Below are 15,918 nucleotides of genomic sequence, written 5' to 3'. Positions count from 1 at the left end.
CAGCAGTGGTCCTGCATAGCACCCTGGCCAATGGAGGATGACTGCCTCCATCACCACGGCAACCACAGCAGCACCTGTGGGAGCTGGGGTTTATCAAAGAGATGAGAGGCGGCAGAGACACAGCCTCCCCCCCGCCCCCTCCCCAGGCTGCGGTTTCCAGCGCTTGACTAACTCTCTCCACACCGAGGGGGCAGGATGGGCCCGGGCTGGGAACAGCTCATCACCCTCTGCAGCCTCCGTGGTACCTGTCACCCGGTGCAAGGGCCTGAAGGCGGAACGTGGCGTCTTCTTTGGAGGTTCCTACCACAGAAGTCACAGCTCCCGCTCAGCCTGGAGATCAGATCTTCCGCTTCCCAACACGCAGGCAGCTCTCTCCAGCCACCCACGGCAGGCCCGTGCACCCACTGGGCCACATCCTCACCTGCTGGAAGCGACCACTGGCTGCAGCAGAGCAATGCTGATTCACACCAGCTCGAGACCTGCCTCTCCCTCCCCTGGCTTACTTTTCTTTTGGCTTATATCACAATCCCTTTGTTTCAAAGCTCTGCATCCATCAACCCTGCGACAGTAGCTAAGATGCTGGTGTAGGATCCAGAACTCCTGGGTCCCATTTCTGTCTCTGCCACCCGTTGATAAGGCAACCTTGAGCAAGCCACGTTCTCTGTCTGGGCCTCAGTTTCCCCTTCTGTCTTTAGACTTCCAGCTCTTGGGCCTGTCTCATACTAAAAGATCTGTACAGAACCTGGCACCATGGGGCATGGGTCTCCTCTGAGGCCTGAAGGCACCACTGGAATGTGAACAGTTAATAATTGGATATGTGTGGGTCCCTCGGGACATATTTCAAGGCCATGGGAGTTGCCATCTCACATCTGTTCCCAGGACCGTCTTGTCCAGTAGCCCATCATCAGCAATAAGGACCCATTCTTTCAAACAACAACATACGACGGGTCCCACTGGGGCAGTTTTGGAGTGTCTAAGCAGAGAAGCAGGGGGCGTCTCAGCCAGGAGGAGGGCGCCCCAGGCTGTCATGGTCTGGGCTAGGGGAACTCAGGCTAACACTGCTCTCACCTGACAGGAGCCCATATCCTCTGTCCCCAGCATCCCCCATGACATCTTCCCTCTCAGTGCCCCAGTCTGCTCCACGCTCTGGTTGTCATGGCAAGCCTGTTTCTGCTTCAAGCGGCAGCTTTCCGTGTGTTACCTGCTCCACTAAGCTAGCTCAGGAGATTATATATTTTCTCCTCAGATGTGGTGAGGCACTTTGTGGGTTTACAGTAAAGTCTGGGGGATAAAAATAACCATCCCTTGTGAAGTGCAGGTTCAGGAAATGCCTTCTTATCGGGCTGCTGCAGAGCTAATTACAGAGGAGAATTCTGCAGAGTCCACATGCTCTATCCCACCTGGGGCGTTTCTTGGCTTCAGACTTCCCACACTGAAAAAGGTCCTGCAAGTGGCGGCTCCAAAGATGATGGCCCCAAAAAGGTTTCTGCCATCTTGATTGGGAACAGCAGAATTTGCTGATTAGTGTCTACGAAGCACCATTGCCCTCTGAAGAAGAAACTCGGATCGGGTGCGCTGAGTGTCAGAGGCCCTGTGCAGACTGGAGAAAATGGGGAATCTCTCGATGCAAGTGAGAGGGGGCTAAGGCTTTGGGACAGTTTAGCTCTCTCACTGGTGCAGGGGAGCTCTGACTAGTCCCAGTGGGTGGCAAAATGACAAACAGGAAGGCTTAGACATTATCGCGGTGGACGCTTGCTTAAAAACCAAGAGAGAGAGATCTGCCATGAGTTTGCCACTGGTTTTCAATCAAAGTTCTCCCAGCATTTTACAAAGGCACATGAGGGCAAAAGTGATCCCCATTCCTTAGGAATGATGGGCTATGGGACAAGATGGTCCTTAGGAACAGACCCAGGGATGCCAAGCATCTCGCTCTCCACCTGCAGTGCATGCCAGCAACACAGCTCAGCCACTCCACTCCCAGCCTCATGTTCTAACCACAAGAGCGCACCACCCCCAGTGCTGAGCTCCGTGGTCAGGAGTTGCAAGACAATGAGAATGCAGGGGCTTGTTACAGCAGGCCAGTAGGGGCAGCCACAGGGGTTAATTAGCCACCCTTCTCCAATTTCCTCAAAGGAGATGAAGGAGGTGCTATGCTGTCTGTGCAGTGCTCTAGAGAACACAGTGCACCCGGCTCACAGAACTACAGAGCTGGGCTTTTGGTCCACTCCATGTTTGTTATCAAACCCACCAGCCTATATTGCCTAGCTGAGCAGGGTCACAGCTCAGACTGTCCCAAATAAGTAGTTTCCCTGCCTCTTCAGAGCATGGCCCAGCCCTGCCCACGGTCTGGCATTTATCATTGTCTGTGGGCCTCCACCTGCCCTGTGGGACACTGGTTACCCCATGCTGCCTGCTGCATTCTCTCTTCTGCTGACTACACCCCTGCCTCTTCCTATCCAGCCGTTGTGTTCAGTGACCTTTAATCAGCTCCCAAGTTCATCGTGGAAGGTTTCTACAAGAGCCTTGTCATACAGGCACTGAGTCATAGAGTCATAGAGATACAGGGCTGGAAGGGACCTCCATAGGTCATATAATCCAACCCTCTGCCTGAAGCAGGATCAGCCCTACCCAAAACCATTGTCTAACCTCTTAGCAAAACTGTACAATCAACCCTGACACAACACCAAACATAGCACCAGAACCTGACACTGGTAGAACAGAGGGACCACAACAGCTAATGTCCTGCTACTGTTGAAGTTGTTAATATATACTCAGGAGCTCCCAGGCAGAGGGACACAGGAAGGGCCCCCACTGGCAAAACCCCCCACAGGCCATACCGATTGGACCATGGGGTAAAAATCCTTCCTGACCCCGAATAGGGAGATCAGTCTGACCCTGAGCAGAGGTTCAACAGCCTGAGAGTCACAGGCCTCAGGTCAAGGCTGGGGTCTGACTCCAGCAGGGCTGGGCTGTCCTTTGTTCTGGATTTCAATAGAATCTCGGTTTCAGGAGCTTTCCTAGGAGGGAATTGGGGATGGGATCTTTGAGAGCTGGGATTAATCTCAGTAATTACTACTAGCACCTGGGAACATGTGAACAATATATGTCCTAGGAATATGCTTCTGGGACTAAGCAGATGTGCTATTGTCTCACCTCCAAAGAGGAAACAGAGCTCCCTGTGTGGGGGAAATTCCCCATTAGGATGCATTTATCAAGAACAAGTGCTCCCAAGCAGCCAGCCAAAGGTCCCATCTCCTGGGACAGTCTGGGCAAAGACTGCACACGTGCGCCCCACCTGCAGTCACCTTTGCTCCCAGGCACTGGCAGCAGACAATGGCATTTCTATGTCAGCAGGCAGCTGGGCGAGGCAGCCGTGCGTGGTCCAACCAATACCAAGCCCCCCTCAGCCTATCTGTCAGGACTGTGTTTTATCTTCCACCTGCAAGTCCTTGAGATAGGCAAAGTCCCCTGCAATTCTGGGCATGAAATTTGGCAGGGGCAGCTTGCTGTACAAACTTCTACATTATGCTTTTCTCCCTGGAGCATACTGAGGCCTTTGTGCAGCTCTTGTGAGGTTCTTTGTCCTCAGCTCAGGTGAATTTTGTCAGGGGTGGCTGCTGCTTAACCCTTAAAATGCCAGCTGATTCTAAGGGAATTGGATTTGGGAACTAGCTAAATTTCCAGGGTAAGCAAAGCCCATGGCAGGGGCTGTTGAGTTAGGAAGCAGGTGGGAATTCCTACTGACTTTGGGCCAGGCTCCCAGCACGTACAGCCTGCCTTGGACTGTTCTATCAGGCAGCTGGGGAGGGCAGGAAGTCAAGCAGGGAATGCCAAGGAGAAGGAGTCTGGGTTATGAGCTTTGCAAGGCAGTCTGTGTTGAAAGGTTCTCCAGACACTGCACTACTGCATGAGACTGCAGTAAAAGATAGCTAGGGAGGTGGGAGAGATCTTGGACCCCCTGGGAGAATTGTAATAGTGATGATTTGGAGGGTGACACCAAGACACTTCCAAGAACAATATGTATTCTGAATCCAGTTTCTGAAAGTCTTGTCTTGCTGAGGGCTGCAATATCAATCCCAGTTGATATAGTTCTCTATCAATTATGGCTCTTTTCCAAAGTTCATGGTTTTCAGTTCAAGTCCAGTTAACATAATGTGAACTACACAGTAGTAAAAAGGTCTCAGAACACAGCTTACTATAAAAGTCTGTACAAGATGCACACTGTCAGAAGCAAAAACATTCCCATTTTACTGTTAAAACTCCATCTCACCTTTGGTAGATTATTTTCACACTACCTGTGCAGCATGTTTTGCAACCATAGATGAATTGGGGTAAGGTGTTAACTTTTAGTTTTATTTCTCTTTCCTTTCAAGAAGCTTCTTGGGGAATTTCACAACAGCTCTGAGAACACCATGCACCTCATGGACTTAAGCAGCAGCACTAAATACATAGTACTTAAAATAAAGATCCAAGTTGCTACAGTCCCTTTATTACTGCACAGAGCTCTATGCTTGATGCAGGGAGGAGTTGGTATTCCTATAACACAGCCCAAGAGAACTGAGAATCAGAAGGCACACAAACAGGGAAAGGCACATGCCCTGAAAGTCCAAAGTTTTGGTTGTTTTCAGCATTTATAGTAAAACCTGTCTGCTAGGCTACTGCCCATGAGACTGCATCATGGTGATTGTTCTAGCACTATGCTTGGTCATCTGAATCCCCAGTTGCTGCTAATGTAACACATCCTGGTGTTGGGAGGCAAAAGTGAAAGGTTAGTGGAAGGTTGCCCATTTGTGAAGGTGGGGGATCCCCTTATAGAGCTGGAGGTTACCACATGTCAATGCAGAGTCACACCCAGTACCCCTTCAGCCCATTGTTCAGGGGGCTCCTCCAACATTTTCCAGCCCCTGAGTGCTGCACCACCACCTCCCTACCCATTCCCCAGTTCCCAAGGCCTACTAGAAGCTTACTGGGGCTTCCATGTAGAGCAGCAAGGGTGGCCTTAGGGTGAGGTGAATGAAAAGCAGGTGGTGGAAAGCATCAGCCATCAGGTCTCCAGTGGGGTTGGTGTGCTTCAGGGCCATAATGGGCATGGGCATTGGTGAGATGGTGGAAGGGCAGCTTGGTGGCACTGATCACTTTCACCGTGTGCTGAGAGGAAACCAAGATGTCCCTGCATTAGCTTTCTCCCCCTACCTGCCTTGCCTGGCTTAGGGAGCCTGACCCCTTTCCCCTGCAAGGTGGTATGGCTGTAGGTTCAGCACATTGGTACCTGTGCTAACAGAGTGGGGGCTGTATGAATAATGACCAGGTCATACTCTGCATCAGCTCTGGGCTGAGGTCCCTACCACCTGCTGCAGCTTGTGCCTTTCCCTGTGCTGCAGGCGGTGTGATCTCAGCCAGCTGCAGAAACAGTCTGATTGTTTGGCCCTTCCAGGCGGTGTCTCCTTGTCATTAGCTGCTCCATGTCCAGAACAGATCTGGTGACATTACAGTCCCCGTTGTGCAGGTGGGGTGACAGAGAAGGGAAGTGACTCGCTCAAGACCACATAGTGAGTCAATGGCAGAGCTGGGAATAGGACCCAGGAGTCTGAGAAGCCACACCCACACTTTAACCACCAGGCAAGCTGCAGAAGTTTAAAGGACACCCAACCTGATGGAGCAGCAGTCCCACCTTCTGCGGGGAATCACCCCCTCAGCTTTGCCCATCATCTTCCCACTTGTGAGGGGATGGAGAGTTATCTAAGGATCTATGAATCACAGGGAGGGAGGAAACCCTATGCCCTGCTCAAAGGCCCTCAGTAAGACAGAACCCCCCAGTGAGAATCCCAGGGAATCTGAGCTGAGAACAACAGCCCCGAGTAGCATCCAGGGTCCCATCCTCGCCACCCTTTGGGCAGCTCAGAGCCATGAGTTTCTGGCCATCTGCCAATGCCCCATCCCTATGCTCCACCAAGCTCCTTTTGCTGGATCCCTGCTGCCCCTGAGGTGAGTCATGTGATGCCAGGGAGGATCATGTATCAAAAGGACAGAAGGGGCACTGGGTTGTGGCATGTGCCCACTGGGAGATAGACTCCAATCTTCCTATACCAACCATATCCAGCGTTGTTTGGTAAGAGCCCTTCACTCAGAGTTGGAGGGGCATGAGGAGAGGCTCTGGGTGGGTGAGGTTTTGTAGAGAGGTGCCAGGAGAGGGCTTTTGATGTAGCAGGGAGTAGAGGCTGGTATTGGCAAGCAGAGGGAAGAAGCACAGAGAAGGACAGGGATCCAGTTCTCCACTCAGGCTTGACTGAACCCAGTAAGAGCTAACAGGACTGACTCCTAGTGTGTGCAGGTACATACAAGGTCACTCAGTAAGCAGGGCAGGGCTTTTCCTCACTTCCAGCCTAGGCTGGATTGAACCAGTGATACAGAAGCACCCGTTTCTCTTTCTTCAGTGAATGACCCATGAGGCAAACTCCCAGCCCCTGCACCCATCATCCGAAACAGAAGCAAATGGAAAGAAGGATGCCATGCTAAAGGCAAAGGGATGGGTCTGTGTTCTTGCACCCAGGTTTGGGATATAGCCAGGAGCTGGTATGGAAGCTAAAGACAGGAAAAGTTCTACGTTACCACAATCAAGTGCCCCTCCAACACTGCCCCTCCCCCTACCCAGTCTGCTCACAAACACCAACCTTCCTTAGGTCTACAAAAGACGCCAAGACAACTTGAGGTCACCCTGTTTCTTGCCTATTCCCTGGGCAATCATGGCTACAATACTCCAACCCTGGTACTTAATAAAGAGTAAAGAAGGGGGTCCTGAAACTGAACAAATTCCAACGTGGGGTCAGTTCCCAGATCCACTACACAATCACTGTGTGATGTGAACCAGGGCAGGTCACGTCCCCTATCTAAGTCCCCCCAGCTGGAATAGAGAGACTAAAATCTCTTCTCCTTCCCCTTCCCACCCCAACTATTTAGAAGACAAGCTCTTTAGGACAAGTCTTTCTTGTAACCTGTTCATGGGGCCTTTAGGAACTAGTGGAACACAAACTATTAATACTGACAATAATTCCATAGGGTTAGAGAGCCAGCTTTTCACCCAAATCTCACTAGAGTGCAAGCAGAGAGCTAAACCTCTGGGCAGAAATCCCTGCCAGACTTCTTTTCTGTGTTTCCATCCCTTTCCAAGCAAAATGAGGAAGTTCTGAAGGCTGGAATCTTCCTTTCTTCCCCTCTTTGGATGCATTCATCAGTTGGTCTTCGGAAACCAGGACTGTGGTCCAAGTAGGCTTGTATCTCAAGGGTTGGTGCCTTCCTTACACATGTGTTACATACCAGGGGTGTCCAACCTGTAACATGCGTGCTATAAGAGACACAGGCAAGCTCTTTGTGTGGAATATGGCAGATCAGGGAGGGGACAAGCAGCACAGCAGCAGATAGGATAGGATAGGATGCAGAAAGCAGAGCAGCACAGTAGGCAGGGAGCACAGGGCAGAAAGCAGAAGAGGGAGAGAGCAGAAAGCAGAGGAGCAAGTCAGGCAAAGAAAAAGGACTGGAGTGGCACTTAAGGCTTGGGCAGGGCTATGCCTCCCAAAAAAAGGTTGGCCTCCCCTATTAGAGCTCCAGCCTACCTGACCTTGGCTGCATGAGAGCAGATCCTCCAGCAGCTAATAGGAGTTGCAGCCTGCCTCTGTGGGCACTCTCAAGACCTGTGCATGTATGTTCTCCTCTGCATCATACTAGTGCTTGGTTGCTGGTGCATGTAAAATGCAGACACTGATGAACGTGCTTTGGGACACCTTTCAGTGCCAACTTTGCTCATGCACCAATGTTGGCACTACCTAATGTATGCACCTGCAGTGACATCCAGTGGCAAGTACTGGTAATTGTTGGAGTGAGTTCTCATGTGGCTGCTGAAGAGAAGAGGATAGTTGTGAGGAGTGGTTGAAGGGCACAGTGGACAGGGGCACCTTAGTGGCCTGCACTGGTTGGATGGGAGGGGAATGGCAGAGTGAGTGAGGAAACCTAGACAAATCAGCTGGAGGTAAGGATTGAGGAAACTTGAAGAGGGCAGGGTGCTACAAGAGGGCAAGGGGTCAGGGTGGAAAGGGCTGGGATGGCTTCTGAAAAGTGGGAAGGGAAGGGATAGACCACCGAAACCCAGAATGGCCCTGGGTAGTGGGAAGAGCCTGTATCAAATGTCTGGGGGATCCTGAGTGCATCTGAAGCACTGAGATGGAGGAGGCATCCAAGGTAGGAAGAGGCACAGGCAAGATCTGGGCAGCCCAGGAATCAGAAGGACTATTGGGAAGGGCAGGAATGACATGCAAGGGTCTCAGAACAGCTGGATGGATAGAGAGACATCTAACAAGGGGAGAGCAGTAGGTGGGAGTGACAAGTAGTGAAGCTAGAGGATGCTAAGGCTCGGGTGCCTTTTTACACAACTATAATTATCAGATGGTTCCACTGGAGTGTGGTAGGGGCCACATAGCTGTCTTTCTGCTGCATGCAAGGCCTTGTCATGGACAGTAGAGGTGTGGCTGGTTTTGGAACCACTGAACACCATGATCACTACAAGAAGTCTCATGCCTTACTTAAAGGGATGCTACCCCATTCCTCCATTTGGCAGGGAGGACATGAGAAAAGAGTGGGGATGGTGGATGGGAGAAGGCGAGAGGGGCAAGGCAGAAATGGGAGCCACAGGTGACAGAACAAAGTAACCCCAGGCTTCATCCTTGGACACCTGCAAAGGCTAATACTTAAAGCACCCTCCCAATGCCAACTCTCCTCTTTCACACACCCACCATGGAGAGAGAGATGCTAGCTCACCAGAGTGGGAGTCATGCCCTGCTCACATTTGAAGTTCACTTGTTGATATAAACCCCATTTCCAACACCACCCACAGCTTCTCCAAATAGCATCCAATCCTTCTGAAATGTTGAAGGTGGCATCTCCACCCAGGGTGTGTGCTGGGAAGTACAACAAAAACCAGATGCAGAGTTTGAATATTACTGTGCTTTGATAACAGGGTTGTCATTTTTCCACTGTCATTTCTGGACCCTATTCCCCATCAGTAGGTTGGACTGGAGACCTCACATTGCCCTGCCAAGGACAAGGACATTTGGGGACTGGGGGAGAGTGCTAGTTGGGCTGGAAGGCGGTGGGGGGGTGTTAAAATGTTATATAGGATTAATTTTAAGTGTGGTAATGTTAAACTATAGGTCTGGGTACCAGGACTCCTAGGTTCTGCTCCTGGCTCAGGACAGGAAATGGGGTTTAGAGGGTCACAGCTGGAACCAGCACTCCTGTATTCCACTCCCAGCTAATACCTGGTTTGGGATACTCATGCAGCCTTAGCTTTTCCACACTGGTCAAACAGGGATTGCTCCTCTTACCACTTGTATTAGCACCCCAGGATCTCATTGTGTTGGTTGCTGCTCACATGTATGACAAGAGATGGCTTCTACTTTGAATTTATCGGAGCTTAAGCAGGCAAGACAGACAAAGGTTTGGAGAGGAAGCAGTGGTGAAGTGAATCACCCAGGGTCACAGACTAGGTGAGGGGCACAGGGATAGCACTAAGCCAAACCCAGCGTAGTGTCTTTCCCAATGAGTTAGGCTGCAGCACAGGGCTGCTGCAAAGCTTCATCCACTAATATCTGGAACAACCTCTGCAGGCTCTGGGCAAGCAGTGCCGGGGAGGTGGGACTGCCAGGAAAGGGGTATTTCTGCCAGCCTTTGGCAGTTTGAATTCGTTCTGGCGGAATCAAGTGATGGCCTGTGACCAGTGAGAGGGTTTCACTTCCCACTCCCAGACAGAAATATCTCGAGTGACAGCCCTTATTAAAATCTGGAGTGATATTTTTAACCAGCACCGGGTGAAAAAGTACAGAGGCTTCCTTTGAAAGTGCAGCCACTGTGACCGTGCGCTGGGAAGGGCCAAGAGCTGTTTTGTTAGGGGGGCTACCTCCCTCCCTACCACGACTGCTGCCTGAGCCTACACGTCACCATGCACCCTAGGGATTTGCTGGGAAATGAGCCTAGTCAGGCATCAACCCAGCTCCCCATGTCCCATCAGCCCTCACATCTTCCTTTCACCCCTGTGGTCAACCCTTCTCCATTTGCTCAGCACCATGGCCAACCCCACTTTCCCAGGGTGCTGGGGTGCTGCCACTTTCCTGTGTGCACCATCAGGTGGAATGTCTCTCGCTGTCCCAGACCCACACTGGCAGGAGATGATCCCACACCCTGTGGTTCAGGTTCTGACCACACTGACACCAGCTACAACCGCCCAGTTGCCAATGACAACCGCCCCCAGCTACTGCACCATGGCCAGAGCTTAGTCTTAGTGGCCTCCCTCTGCAGTACAGGCCTTGCCTCTGCCTTGGGTGTAGCCAGCCACTCCTATTGACGTGGGTGGGTGCCTAAGCACTTCCCAGGTATGCTCAGTGCTGTGCAGGATAAGGCCTTGATGTCCTGCCCTCTGAAAATGCTAAGGCCCTGAGCAGTGGGATGTGTGGGTGCTCAGGCCCCACCGTCAGCCGGGCCGTAAGCGTGGAAAGGGTCAACAAAGGTAGACAGGGCCAAAAAACTGAGCAGGAACAAGCTCCAATGGGATGCAGCTGCCATTTTGTTCAACATTAGGGCCCCAAACAGTGGGGCCTTCATGGGCCTTCACAGTTAAAAGCTGAGAGGCAAGGGAGCTCCTCACGTGTGTCCTTCATACTGATCCCTGAGGCTAGGAAAGGCTTAATATGGAACCAGAGACCCTCATCAGGGGCTGCCCAGGTTGCTACCTGAGGGTGGTGTGTGGGGCACTTGGCCAAAGGCTGGTCTGGAGATGCAGACGGCAGCTGCCAGCTGCAGCTGGGAACAGGTTCTGGCTCACCATGTGGGGAAGCAGGGGATGTAAAATTGCCTTGGAGAATGACCAGGCCCTGCTGCAATTCACTAAGAGGAGCCCTGGGAGCCCAGGGGTCCTGCCCAGATTTCCCCTGTATAATTAACTCCCATTTGGGCAAAAAATCTGCATTTGGGATTTCACCTTGTGTCCTGCCATGCTGCTTTGCAAGGCTAAACAGCTGACTATCCCCCCAGCATGGGTGACTCATGCAGACTGGAGTCATGCTAGAGTGGGCTTAACCTGTGATATTCCCTCCTCTCCATGGGGCTTTCCAGGGGAGCACAGTGGCTGAGGGTTTGGGCTACCTCTGCAGCACTTGTTCAAATTCATCCCAACCCTGTTTCCCACCAGCATACTAATGCCAGTGCAGGGCCTATGTGTGTCATTCCCCAGGAAGCCTCACATGTCTCCAGGGCCCTGACTGCCACCGGCAAAGTAGCATGGAGGAGCTGGTTTGCCCCATCCAGCCCAGTCCCAAATGCCCCTTGACCAGTCTGGGGCATGTTGACCCAGAGCAGGGTGCAGCCCCCAGCTACAGCAGCAGCAGGACAGAGTTCTTCACTGGCTGCCTGTACCACAGGCGCCCTTTTGCAGTTCTAGCCATCGTGTGGGCGCCCGGCATGACTGAACTTTGAAGATGATATAAGAGAGAGAAACCACAGAAAGGCCCTGGATGATTAAACCCTGGGTGCCGTTTCTCAGAAGCAATTCTCGGTGACCGCCATACAGTTCCCGTTGTGTCTGAGCCGTCTCTGAGGTTGGCTCTGAAATGAATGTGGAGCTATCTGGGAGCCAGGGCAGGAAAACCCACAGAGGACCCATCTCCTCTGCCAGAGGCTCAGAAATGACAAAAAGCTGTCTGACCACTGGGAAGGCTTCATCCCATCCTGGGAATTCATCATGAAATGGAGGTTGTGCATGTGTTTACATGTATGTGTACATTCACATATGTGTGGGTATGCATGGATTCATGTGTGTTCATGCATCTGTGCACTCCCTAACTGGGGGCAGGTGGACCTCTGTGTGTGTATGCCCGCATATAGACATGGACGTGCACACAGGATGGGGGTGACAAGCATGGGACTAATACATTCTTGTACTGTCACATAGATGGTCAGACTCTGGGGCCAAAAGGGACTGCTGTGACCCCCTGGTTGCACTCCCTGGGGTCACGGGCCAGACAGTGTTTCCCAGAAACAGGAATAAAGCACAATCTCTTCTTAAAGATGCCCGGGTGGGGGGAGGTGAGACTTCCATCTCCCTGACTAAGATGGGTGGCAACACCTTTGTTGTTCACCCACTGAGGTTCAAATCCATGAATCTTCCTGTCCCCGGCCTCATGGCAACACAGAACTGGAAGGGACTGTTTGGGTCACTGAGATTACAGCCAGCTGCAGAGCAGACCTATTGCCTGCTGTCCTTATGGAAGGATGTGCTTCCTACAGGCCTGGCAAGCAGTTCTGTCACCTTAGAGGAATCCCTGTGCTTCAGGTTCCCTATCTGCAAAGTGGGGATAAGAGTACTGACCCATCAGTAGAGCTGCTTTGAGATCTATTGATGACAAGCACTAGATAAGAACTAGTAATTCGCACTGCAGTTCCTGGCTCAGGCTCCCACTGTGCAGAGAGGCCCCACATCCTCCAAGGTATTTAAGCATCTGACTTCAGCTGAGAGTTGGGGCCTTGGAGCTTTGGGCTGCAGGGCTGGGGGAAGAACAAGAGGCAAGAGCAGCTTCTCTTCCCCTGGCCACCTCTCCATCACAAGACCATTGAACACAGTGCTGTTGCACTTGCTGTCCCATGTTTGAACCAATCAGATCTCCCAGCAAATGGGAGATGCATCTGTGGGTTTGTTCTTTTGTCTTTTTTTTTTTTTTTAAAGTAAAAGTTAATCAGAAAGAAGCAGTCAGGGGCTGACAGCTTCCATTACCACAGCAACAGCAGCAGCAGCACCTGCAGGACTCGGGGCTCAGATCGGTAACATCAAAGAGATGAGAAGCTACAGACGCAGCCTCCCCCCAGCCTGTGGTTTTAGAGAATTTGAGTAACTCTCTCCACTCTGAGGGGCAAGGGAGAGGACGCGGGGGGGGGGGGGGGAGGTGGAGGGGGGTTGGCGGGAAGATTGTTTAAGCTGGGGGAAGAGACATGCAAAGGGAACAACTGCTGTTATAGTGCTGCCAGCCCCAAGTGTTTGATAGTTCATGAAGCAAGTCCCCCCCATATCCCTCCCTCCCCCTGCTACAGCTGAAATGTTGTAAAGCGCTTGACTAAAGCTCAATGAACATTGGGGCACTCTTTCTTTGCCATCTGGGTTTCAAGCGCTGCGGTTGCGACCTTAGCTTTCCCCTGCAGACACAAGGGCAAGGAACTTCTCTTTTTGACAAAGATAATCATAATCCCATGACCCCTGGAGCTGCCTCTCTAAGCAAAGCACCAGACCCCATGTTGAATCATGAAAATAGGGTCATGCTGTTGGTGATGATGTTGCCCAGGGGCAGCCATGAGATTCCAGAGTCCCAAGCACAGTGGGCTGTGAGAGTGCAGGGGATAAAAGTATCACATGGCTTCATTGGAATAGCACTGAGAGGGCCAAAGCTGGGGCTCTCTCTGTAGGGGAACAGGGTGCTTTCCCAGCCTTTCTTTGCTTAGGGAGCTCCAGCCCTGAGTTATTGAAGCATGTACGGTTGGGGGAGAAGTGGTCCATGCCGCGGCCAGTAGGAGGGGAACAGGGGTTATGTATGGGTGAAGAATTCTCACCATCTCTGGCCCTGTTAGTGGAGGAGGGATTCTGGCAGGGACATTGCTTCTCCAGTAGAGCTGTATCTGCTCCCACAAGGGAAGAACTCAGGCTATACCAGGGCAGGGAGCTGCCTTCCATAGAGGAGTGGTGCAGTCTTTGGAAATGAGGGCAGTGAAAGGGAAGCACAGTCCCACAGTCAAACGGGGCTTTTTACATATCACGCATCACTGCCTGTAACAAAGGCTCTGCATCGCCTGCAATGAGCTGAGCTGGAGAAAGAAGGCCAGGACTCAGGAGGCCTTTAGTGTAGTGTGAAATCTGAATGCTTGTGGATGCAGACTGAGATCAGGCTGCCTCCATGTGTGCTCCAGAGCTTTAGTATATGCTTCTGGACACTTGGTATGAGCAAATATCTCGCCCTTACAACTCAACCTGCCACAACTCATACCACTAAGGGTAAACTCTGCAGGCTTAATTTGGCCCTTAGGTTATGTGTGTGCAACCACACTGGCTCCAGGCTACATCCTCAATGCGGGTATCTGCCCTGGGGGACAACTGTCAGCATTTGCCACTGACAAATGTATAGTCCCTTTGCCTTCAGTCATCCCAGGCACAGGGCTGACTAAAACAGCAATTCTCAACCAGGGTGCCATGGCACCCTGCACTGCCTAGAGACCCTTTAAGGGTGCCACAGGGTGCTGCACAATGTGTGGTGTGCAAACACAAGTCACAAGATAAACCCATAGAACTTCATAGTATTAAAACCATTCTGCCCTGTTGTAGGCTTTCATAGTTCTTGGCAACAGAAGAACTGCTCTAGTATTTTTCTGTTACCAAAAAACAAGTGAAAACTAAGAACTGGCATTTTTCAAGGGGTACCATTAGCCTAATGAGTGGTGCCTCAAGTCTAGCAAGGTTGAGAATCACTAGATTAGAACTAGCAAATACCTGTGCAAAGGCACTGAGAAAACTCCATCTGGTGCTTTCGTCTTTGCAGTGCCAGGAGAAGCAAAAACAGGAAGAGGTAGTATTTTTCACCTCTCTAGGGTCTTCCCTCCACAGACCTCAACTTGATTTCCAAGCCCTCCAGAGTCCAGCCCTGGTGTCACTGAGATCCATGGGAGCTCCCTAATTCACATCAGTCCACAGATACAGCAAACTGCCATTTGGAGGGGAGCAGATTTTCTGAGCCAGAAGGGACTATTTTTATACAGACCCCTTGGCCTGTTCTCCATGGGGTCAGTGCTGAAACTATACCTGCCCTTACCTGTCCCCCACACAAGAGGCAAAAGAGCTGTGGGTGAAATCCTGTATCTGCCAACATCATTGGCAAAATTCCTGTTAGTTTCCATGGGACTGGAATTTCATTCCATGGTCTTTTTTGCACAGCAGGAGATAGTACATGCTCAGTAGATGAGTTATAGCAGAGAAGGAGCTGGGGTTTCTGCCTTCCTCTGAAGCATTGAGTAATAGCCACTGCTGGAAGTCAAATATCAGTCTGGGCTGGCCTGATTAGGAATGGCAAAACCTGTGTTCCTCCTTAAGAAAAAACGTTTCTGTCTTAATGCAGTGACCAAAAGAGTAACTATACGCATCTGTGAGTACTGGATGTTATCCATGGATATTTCCCCCCATCACAGTCCTGAACACTGTCTGGCCACTGTCTTTTCAGCTTTTGAAACGTGAAAATTGCTCCTCAGCCAGCTAGGCAGGTTGCTGCTGAATGACACAAGTCATTCAACAGGCAGATGGTTCCAAAGAGGATGGAGCTAGACTACTCTCAGTGGTGGCAGATGACAGAACAAAGAGCAATGGTCTCAAGTCACTGCAAGGGAAATTTAGGCTAGATATTATGAAAAACTTTCTCATTTGGAGGGTAGTAAAGCACTGGAACAGGTTACCCAGAGATTGTGGAATCTCCATCTTTGGAGGTTTTTAAGACCCAGCTAGACAAGGCCTCTGCTGGGATGATTCAGTTGGAGATGGTCCTGATTTGAGCAGGGGGTTGGATGAGGTGACCTCCTGAGGTCCCTTCCAACCCTAATTTTCTATGATTGTATGACACAAAGGTCCCTATCAGTGTCCCTTCCTAGGCAAGCTGGCCCATTCCCAAAGGGTACTCATTGACCTTTCATCTACAATAAGGTTTTATGGCTCACATGTCACCCATTCATCTTAGAAACCAAAGTAAACAGCAAAATCCAGACTGATCAAGTCTCCAAGGGAAACATGGGGCCATAACAATACTGACATGGTATGATGGATAAGGAATTTGTCTGGGGAGATCAGGTGATCCC

This window comes from Alligator mississippiensis, chromosome 4 (genome assembly GCF_030867095.1).
Source record: "Alligator mississippiensis isolate rAllMis1 chromosome 4, rAllMis1, whole genome shotgun sequence".
NCBI classification, from domain to species: Eukaryota; Metazoa; Chordata; order Crocodylia; family Alligatoridae; genus Alligator; species Alligator mississippiensis.
The sequence above is the reverse complement of the archived record's forward strand: the minus strand, read 5'-3'. Positions refer to the sequence as shown.